This window comes from Dipodomys ordii, unplaced genomic scaffold, assembly GCF_000151885.1.
Source record: "Dipodomys ordii isolate 6190 unplaced genomic scaffold, Dord_2.0 Scaffold97, whole genome shotgun sequence".
Classification (NCBI taxonomy): Eukaryota; Metazoa; Chordata; class Mammalia; order Rodentia; family Heteromyidae; genus Dipodomys; species Dipodomys ordii.
This window is the reverse complement of record NW_012267313.1, coordinates 7,091,513-7,100,693: the sequence shown is the minus strand read 5'-3', so window position 1 is coordinate 7,100,693 and position 9,181 is coordinate 7,091,513.

Here is a 9,181-nt window from a genome sequence, read left to right as displayed (position 1 = left end):
TTACCATAGCTAAGATATGAAACCAACCCAGATGCCCCTCAGTAGATGAATGGATCAAGAAAATGTGGTATATATACACAATGGAATTTTATGCCTCCATCAGAAAGAATGACATTGCCCCATTTGTTAGGAAATGGAAAGACTTGGGAAAAATTATATTAGGTGAAATAAGCCAGGCCCAAAGAAACATAGGTCCCATGGTTTCCCTTATTTGCAATAACTAGTATATGTCTGAGACAAGCAGAAAAGGTCAGACAAGATGGTATTAGGTGAAATGAACCCCAAAATAAGGACTCAAATGGCTTTTCTTTCTTGCTATTGTTTCTAACATATTTATAAGATATTTCTTTGTTGCTTTGTATGTCCCTCCTCCACGGTATAACCCCTGTTTTCACTGTATTTGATGTTGGCATAATTTGTGGCGGGGAAGGGAAAAAACAAATTGTTTAAATAATGAGATGTACAAGACATTTACAACTTTGGTGCAGTAGGGGGTGGGGGAGATGGGAAAGGATGGTAAGGCAACAATGCTTGATAAGAAATGAACTCATTACTTTGCTCATGTAATTGTAACCTCTCTGTACAGTATTTTTCACAATAAAAAATAAAAATAAAAGAACTTTTAATGCTAGTACAATACATCTACTTTTCAAAAATGAGTGATATTAAAATATTTTTCATTCAAAAGAAAGGACATCCTAAATTCTGTGTGTGTGGTATGGTGTGTGTGTGTGTGTGTGTGTGTGTGTGTGTGTGTGTGTGTGTGTTTCACCAATTCTAGTTCAAGGGATTTTCTTGGGATATAGACTTAAGGAATGACCAATCACAGCAATAACTGGAATTGCTTTATGTATTCTAAAACCCATTTATTGAAACTTCAGAACGTTAAGGCATCAAAGGGGAAGGTTGTACAGAATGGTAATTTACTGGTTAGTAAGTGGAGATATCCGATGTTATACCATGACAGTCTGTATTAGTAAGGATGCCAATAGTTTCACTCCACGGTCTATATCCTGAAGAGACTACATACACTCAATAAAATGTATCCATTAATATCTACAGTAATACTATTCACATCAGTCCCCAAGCAAGACAATTTAAAAATGTCCACCACTAATAAGATGGATAAATTAGAGTCTCCTCATATAACTGAATACTATGCAATGAAAATGAAAGAAGAATGGCTAGACCCAACCCGAAGGACCAGATCTTACAAAACCCACATGGTTCCATGTGCTTTGCATAAAATTTACAAGCAGGCCAAATGGGATGAATTGATTTCAAAGTGGAGATACAATTTCCCTGTGGAGCGGACCAGGTGCTGATAATGGCTTCATTCATGGGTTGTATGTGTGTCTTTCATTGTTTTAAATATATCTCATCACGCTCTATCCTATCTATGCACTTTTGTGCATATATAAATATTTATAAAACTACAAGGGCTAGCATAAGCAGGATTCATAATCAAACAACTTGGGGAAGGACCAGTTACCTGATTTAGGGTTGGGTGGAAGAGCTAATTTCACAAGATTCGCAGTAGATTGTGTAGGGAGAAGTGGATCTTGGAAATGAAGCAGAGAGAAGGGCCCGCCTGGTTCAGACTGGTGGTAGAGGAGGTGACAGTGACGGTGGAGATGCAGTAGAGGTGATGGTGGTAGTGAACACATTGAATGGAAAGTTCACCAAGAGCTGGACAGGAACCTCAGTTCCAACAGCAGTCCCGCCCACTCCCCAGCCTGAGGGCATGTGGTAACCAAGACATACCTCTTCCTCTTCAAATGGCTTTCTCCAGGAGGGGGCATGCAGCCATGGCTGACCTCCTCCCTGTTATCCAGGAGCCCAAGCTAGAAGGAATTGGAATTAAAGAATGCCGATCCACTTCGTCCTTTCCCCACCCATTGCTCTTTCCAATTGCCCTACCTCTTTCCTGGGTTTTAGAAAGATCAGCCAGGGGAAAGTGGCTCAGTGGTAGAGCGCTTGCCTTGCACACATGAGGCCCTGGGTTCGATTCCTCAGCACCACATAAGCAAAAAGAAAAAAGCCAGAAGTGACGCTGTGGCTCAAGTGGTAGAGCACTAGCTTTGAGCTGAAGAGCTGAGGGACAGCGCCCAGGCCTAGAGTTCAGGCCCCACGACCGGACCCCCCTCCCCCCCACACAAAAAAAGAAAGATCAGCCAGACACTGTGGCTCATGCTTGTAATCCTAGCTACTCAGGAGGCTGAGATCTGAGAATCACAGTTCAAAGCCAGCCCAGGCAAGAAATTCTGTGAGATTCTCATTCCAATAAAACTACTCAAAAAACCCAGAAGTGGCGCTGTAGCACAAGTGTTACAGTGCTCACCTTGAGCAAAAGAAGCTCAGGGACAGCTCCCAGTCCCAGAGTTCAAACCCCAAGACTGGAAAAAAATATAAATAAGTAAGTAAATAAATAAAAATACATAAGTCAGCAGTAAACCAATAGTAAATAGTTTTGAATGGGAGGTGAGGCACATCATTCATCCTCTTGGAAATCACTCAAAAGAGTTTAGATTTTATGAAAAAACTCTAGATTTTCATAAAATCTAAACTAGCAGTGGAAGGGACTTTTCTTGGTGGTCCTTCCTTACTCTCAGGAAGGTAAAGTGATCCAAAGAGACAGAATGCTGGTGGATCTTGCTGGAGCATTGGCTTGGGGACATGCGGGTGGGTGTGGGGAGGGAGTGAACTTTGGAATAATAATAGTAATGATGGTGGGTGCCATTTGGGCCTGTAATCATAGCTACTCAGGAGGCTGATATCAGAGGTTCATGGTTTGAAGCCACCCAGGGAGGAACCCTTATGTCTATTGTTTTTGTCAGTTGTGAGGGCTTGAACTCTGGGCCTGGGCGCTGTCCCTGTGCTCTTCAGCTCAAGGTAAGCCCTCTACCACTTGAGCCACAGCACCAATAACCCTTATGTCTAATTAAGCACACATACACAAAAGCTAGAATTGGAGCTGTGGCTCAACTGATACAGTGCTAGCCTTGAGCACAAAAGCTCAAGGATAGTGTCAAGACTCAGGAAGGGTCCCCAAACAAGAGGCTTCTTTTCCTGGTACTGGGAACACAGTGGTATTTACCCTTTTCCAGATGATAATGAGAATATTGTTTCTATTAAAACACATGTACCTGTCCTAATTAAATGAGCTCTATTGGAGAAATGATGTAAAAGTTTTCCTCAATGAATTAGAATTATTAACCAAACACTCAAGCTCCAATTTAAATTAAGACTACTTTCCTGGGCTCTATCGTAGGCGAATTCTGCCACTATACTCCATAGATGAGATCCCATTTGGCAGCACACATTCTCTCAGCTTTCCACTTGTTTTCTGTGCGGGACTCTTAACAGCTACGCTTGGAGCAATCTTCAAAGTTTACTTAGCATTTACCTTGTGTTACATTTTGTTCAGGCAGATGTCAGCAGATGCCTGGTGGGCAGGGTTCTCAGTTTCCTTTTCTTCTGTTCCCTCTGTCCTGTGCCCCACCTGGCAGGCATGATGACAGTAGATGAGTACAGACTGTTCACAGTAACAGTAAGATATACAAGCAGACAGGTACTTTTTGTGAACAGTAGACCAAGGGTCACTAGCAGAGAGTCAGGCTCACTTTAGATACATGTGTATATAGAATGGCTGACTAGCTACCAATTTGTCCATTTGGATTGCAATATAGTGCTGCTGAGTCTTTGCCCCCTTAGCAGTACTGGGATTTGAACTCAGGGCCTTGCCCTTGCCCAGCAGGCACTCTACTGATGTGCCCGTATCTCTGTAGTCTCTTTCTGCTCCAGTTATTTTGAGATAGGATCTCACTTTTTGTCTGGGCACGTGCCCGGACTGTGATCCTCCTATTTTACACTTAGATGAGGTGAGATAAGCTCAGATGATAGGGTATGTCATAGTGTTCAGCTAAATGAAGTCATGTGAAGTGTTTTGGGCCAGACTCTGCTGGAACTCCTCCTCGTCTCAGCCTCCTACATGGCCGAGCTGACAGGCATGAGCCACTGAACCTACCCGATGGTACGGGAGAGACCTTTTGTTTTTGTTTTTTCTTTTTTTTTTATTTAATTCTTGGGGTTTGAGCTCATTCTTTGTATTTCCTAGGCCAAAGCTCTACCACTTTAGTTATACCTCCAGCCTTCAGTCTTATGGTTTTTTTTTTTTTTTGGTTTTTCTTTTGAATAACTCTTCTTTTTTAAAAAAACAATTTTTTTCTCTTTAAAAAATATTTCTTTTATTTATATTTTGCTTATGTGGTACTGAGGAATCACACCCAGGGCTTTATGCATGCTAGGCAAGCACTCTACCACTGAGCCACATTCCTAGCCCCTCTTCTTTTACTTTTGTTGTTATTGTTGTTGTTGTTTTGTTTTGTTTTCTTGAGATAGGTTCTAACTACAAAGTCTAGGTTGAGCTGGAACTCATGTTTTTTTCTGCCTTAGTCTCCCAAATACCACTACACTCAGCTAATATTTTACTCTTATAATAGTATTCAAACAGGGCAGTGGTGGCTCACACCTGTAATCCTAGCTACCCAAGAGGCTGAGATCTGAGGATCACAGTTTGAAGCTAAGCCAGGCAGACAAGTTCATGAGATTCTTACCTTCAGTGAACCACCAAAAAAGCCAGATATGGAGGTGCGGCTTAAGTGGTAGAGCACCAGCCTTGAGGACAAAAGCCAAGGGAGAGCACGAGGCCCTGAGTTCAAGCCCCATTTTTAAAAAGCCCCCTGGCATAACAAACAAGCAAGCAAAACAACAAAACACAAAGCATTCTAGAGACCACTGCCTCCCTAACCTGAAATAAGCTACTGTGTGGCTAGCAAACCTCAGCACAGAGCTTTCATTTTCTTAACAATCAAATTAAATCTTATTAAATTTGATCAGTTGAAATCAGCCCCAAATCATCTATGGTCCAAATAGAAAACACTGCTTATATTTTCTTCTGTCAGATCATAAAAATAGAGATATACGGAAATGACCACATGCCCGAATTCAATTATATGCTAATCTAGTAACAAACACTTTGGAGAAATTTACAGAAAATGCATTTTTCCCAAATAAAAACATAGATGAATATTATGTTAAAATATAGAAAACAAGAAGGAACGAATATGAATAACATTTCCTTAATTTAAAAAATGCATGTAGAGATAGCACACTCATGACACATACGGGGTAGGAAGTAGGGAGTAACTTTATCAATCTCTCTCAATCATCTTCATCCCGATTTCTCCTGGCTGGAGATAATAAATCATAGCTTTTCTAGTAGAGTCATTCAGAAATTTGGTATATATGCACAAGCATAAAAGGTCCCAATAATAAACAGATGTTTCTAAGTTAGAATTTAAAGAAATTACTTCTCAGTCTTGAAAGTAGGGGACAGAGAAAACTGTGTTAGTTGATTTTTTTTACCTTATTCTCATATCATGAATGTATGTGTGTGTGTGTGTGTGTATTTAGGCAAAGTCTCACTATTGAGTCTAAGCTCTCCTACAACTCACAACCCTGTATTTTTTTTATGATTTGAGTACTCAAAGAATTTTGGTGTGACATACTCTCATAGTTGTCTGTTACTGAATATAGACACAACTATCTACATTTCTGCTATAGGTTAAAAACAAAAAGGTAGAGTTCCTAAGACGGTAGCATTGAATGCCTTCACTGCTGTGAGTCACATTTTCTACAAACTATCCTGCCTTTTCCAATTACCTAGAACTATAAAAATGTCAAATGGAAGGTCTCTAGGGTCAAAGGGTCATGAACTCATTGCCCTTGGGAGCCAGGCTTGCAAAATCATATTAGAATAAGCCAATCAGAGTCCTAGGCAATGCATTTTCCCTTAAAGTCACTGAAATGAAAATCAGAAAGAAAAGCAAAGTAAAATGGGCCTGAGCTCAGCATGCTGTTGGCACAGGGGCAGACAAAATGGACACATGGAGTAGACAAGGGGGAATATGGAATATGAGACTGCAGCAACCCGTCAATTTAGAAACGGGGTTATTTTACAAACCATCATAGGAAATGAGGAAACATAAATTGAGTTCCTAAATCAGATGATGACATAAGTAATATCAGGTGACTGAAGACCTAAATAGGAAAGGTAAAACTGAGATGTTAATAGAAAAAAAAAAACAAATGTCCAGGAACATCTAGTCATGTGATCAGCTAAGCAGTAGTCAGGTAGACAATAGATTTCCCAAGCTGAAAAGCGCATGCACATAGGGGACATGGAATTCTGGGAAAGATTTTAGCAGGTATTGAGTAGGCTTTCAAAGAGATGTGAATCAGCTACATTCCCCCAAAGCTTTTCACTATCATGTGGTTACCCATTCCATCATCTTATTGGACTAGAGTAGCCCATGACTTAAGTGGTAGAAAGCTTGCCTAGGAATTGAAAGACCCAGAGTTCAAACCCCAGTATTGGAAAAAATAAAATTAAAAAGACACACATACACACACACACACACACACACACACACACACACACAAACAAGTATTGCCTTTTTTATATATGATAACATCAAATCTCTGAAAAGTATGACTAGAGACCTATAGAACAGATGGAAAGACAGATTTGGAACCTACTATTATTTTGGACATGAGAGCCTTTTCTCTGGTCAGGCCTAGGAAGATACAGACCAGCTATTTTAGTCTCCCTGCCACAGACATTGCCCTTTTTTATGAGGCATAATTTCAACACTAAAGAAGCGAACCCAGAGCCACCAGCGAATAACTTTGGAACATAAGTTCAAATGTAAATGGGCCATTTTAACGTGAATGGCTCCATTAAAAATGTTGCAAATCTGAAAAACAGTTGTTTTATATTTAATGGTGCCCAAGATCTGTGTTTAAGAGATAGTACCAAGCACTCTACATTCTGCATAGAATTGTTTGACAATCAAATGAAAGAACTAATTTATTCAGGTAAAGTATTGTTGCATAGCTTGCTTATTTCTAACATTGGCCTTCCATGAAATAACATTAATGTTGGTCTACATCGCCACCTAGTGGGCACAAGAACATATGCTATTAGATTTTGCACTGTATTACTGGTACTACTACTTCTACTTCAGGACTTTTATTACTGCAATATAGTTCTTTCAGCATTTTTACTCATAAAGATTGTTTAAAGTTTTACCAGTAAGTCTTATTTTGTAAGTCATGGTCAGAAATTTTCAGATCAAGAATCTATATTTTACTTGGAATGCTTTGACCTACATAGCCAGAATTTCCTGTTGGTTGTTTAATCTTATAGACAAGATGCTGTTTAACATGAGAGAAAAAGGTGGAAGATACTGTTGGGGCAGTTTCTTTCTAGTTTTATTGTCCTACACTGTACTTCAAGTTAATGTGTCCCATATTTGAAACCTTTCTTACTACAGTCCACTCATTCATACACATCATCACATCAATAAAAATTTAGTGTTTTTTGGGCTGGGAAGGTAGCTCAGTGGTAGAGCACTTGCCTTGCATGCCAGAGGCCCTGGGTTCGATTCCTCAGCACCACATAAGAAAAAAGAAAAAAGCTGGAAGTGGCGCTGTGGCTTAAGCCCTACGACCAGACCCCCCCCCAAAAAAAATTAGTGTTTTTCAATGTTAGGCATTGTCCTTGTTGCTATGGAAGTGATGATGAGCTAAAAGGATTGTAGTCCCCACCTTCTTAGTCCAGTCAGGAATGACAATAACTATGTGACACACAGATGTCCTTGCTTCACCTGGGTTAGGACATAAGAATATTTTATTGCCAAACAACAATAGCCTGTGTTTACACACTACATTCTGCATAGAAGTAATTTTCCTCGAGCAATGTTGAGAGCAGAGGGTGTATATGTCTTTTGTTTCAACCTGACAATCAGCACAAAGAGAAAAGTTATAGTTATAGTTCACCTGGGGAAAGAATGACATTTGGGAATCAGACCCCAACGTTTGAATCCTGTGTTTAATTACTGTTTTATGACCTTCAGAAAGGAATATTATCTCCCTGATACTTCTCTTTTGGGGGGCTGGTCTTGGGGCTTGAACTCAAGGCCTGGGTACTGCCTCTGAGCTCTTTTTACACAAAGGTAACACTCTACCACTTGAGCCACAGTGCTACTTCTGGCTTTTGTTTGTTTGTTTATCTGGTACTGAGGAATCAAACCCATGGCTTCATGCATGCTAGGCAAGCACTCTAGCACTAAGCCACATTCCCAGCCCTCTCTTATTTTTTGTATAATAGGAATACTATGCTTTTTTTTTAAAGAGGAAAGGCTGTGACTATTACAATGCAGCACATAGACTAAATTATTAGTAAATATTTTGCTCAAAATATTTGCCAAAACCACATGATTTAATTCATCATTCATGTTGTAATGACTCGGCACCCTGAAAATTAAAATGATGATAAAGACAAAAAAAGGTGTCAAAATAAGAAAAAAAATAGAAGAGTATAAAATCTGAAAAGGATACCATATTTTACTATTGTCTTGGCATGGAAAGGCATTCCATAACTATATCTAAATTCTTACTTATTAAGCTCCAAGAGTTGGCCTAAGGCAGATGCTATAAATCCAATTGGCCAGAAAAAGGAGGAAACTCTGGTTATTGTTACCTTATTTCTCATGACAAGTTTGTAGAAGGAACTTGTAGCTCTGGATTGAGTCTCTTCCAATACCACAGAAAGAGTGGCTACTTCTGACCCAGATGCTGGTGGTCTGTTCCCATATTTCTGGCTACTTGAGAAGCTGAAATGGGAGGCTCATGGTTCCAGGCCAGCCTAGGCAGAAAGTGATGAGACTCTGTCTGCAGAGGGAAGCTGGATGAGGTAATGTGCACCTACCATCTCAGGAATGACAGGAAGCCTGGAAGGAGGCAGATTATGGTCCAAACATGTGCCCAGGGAAGAGACAGCACTTTGCCTCAGAAATAATACAATAAAAACAGAACTAGAAGCAAGGCATGGCAAGCCTGAAACCCTGAGTTCAAACCTAAGTATTGACTGCCAAAAAAAGTAATAGTAAGAAGGAAAGGAGGAGAGAGAGAAAGAGAAAGAAAGAGGAGAAGGAGGAAGGAAAAAGCGATGGAGGGAGGTAAGGAAAGCAGAAAAGGAAGGAAAGAGGGAAGGAAGGAAGGAAGGAAGGAAGGAAGGAAGGAAGGAAGGAAGGAAGGAAGGAAGGAAGGAAGGAAG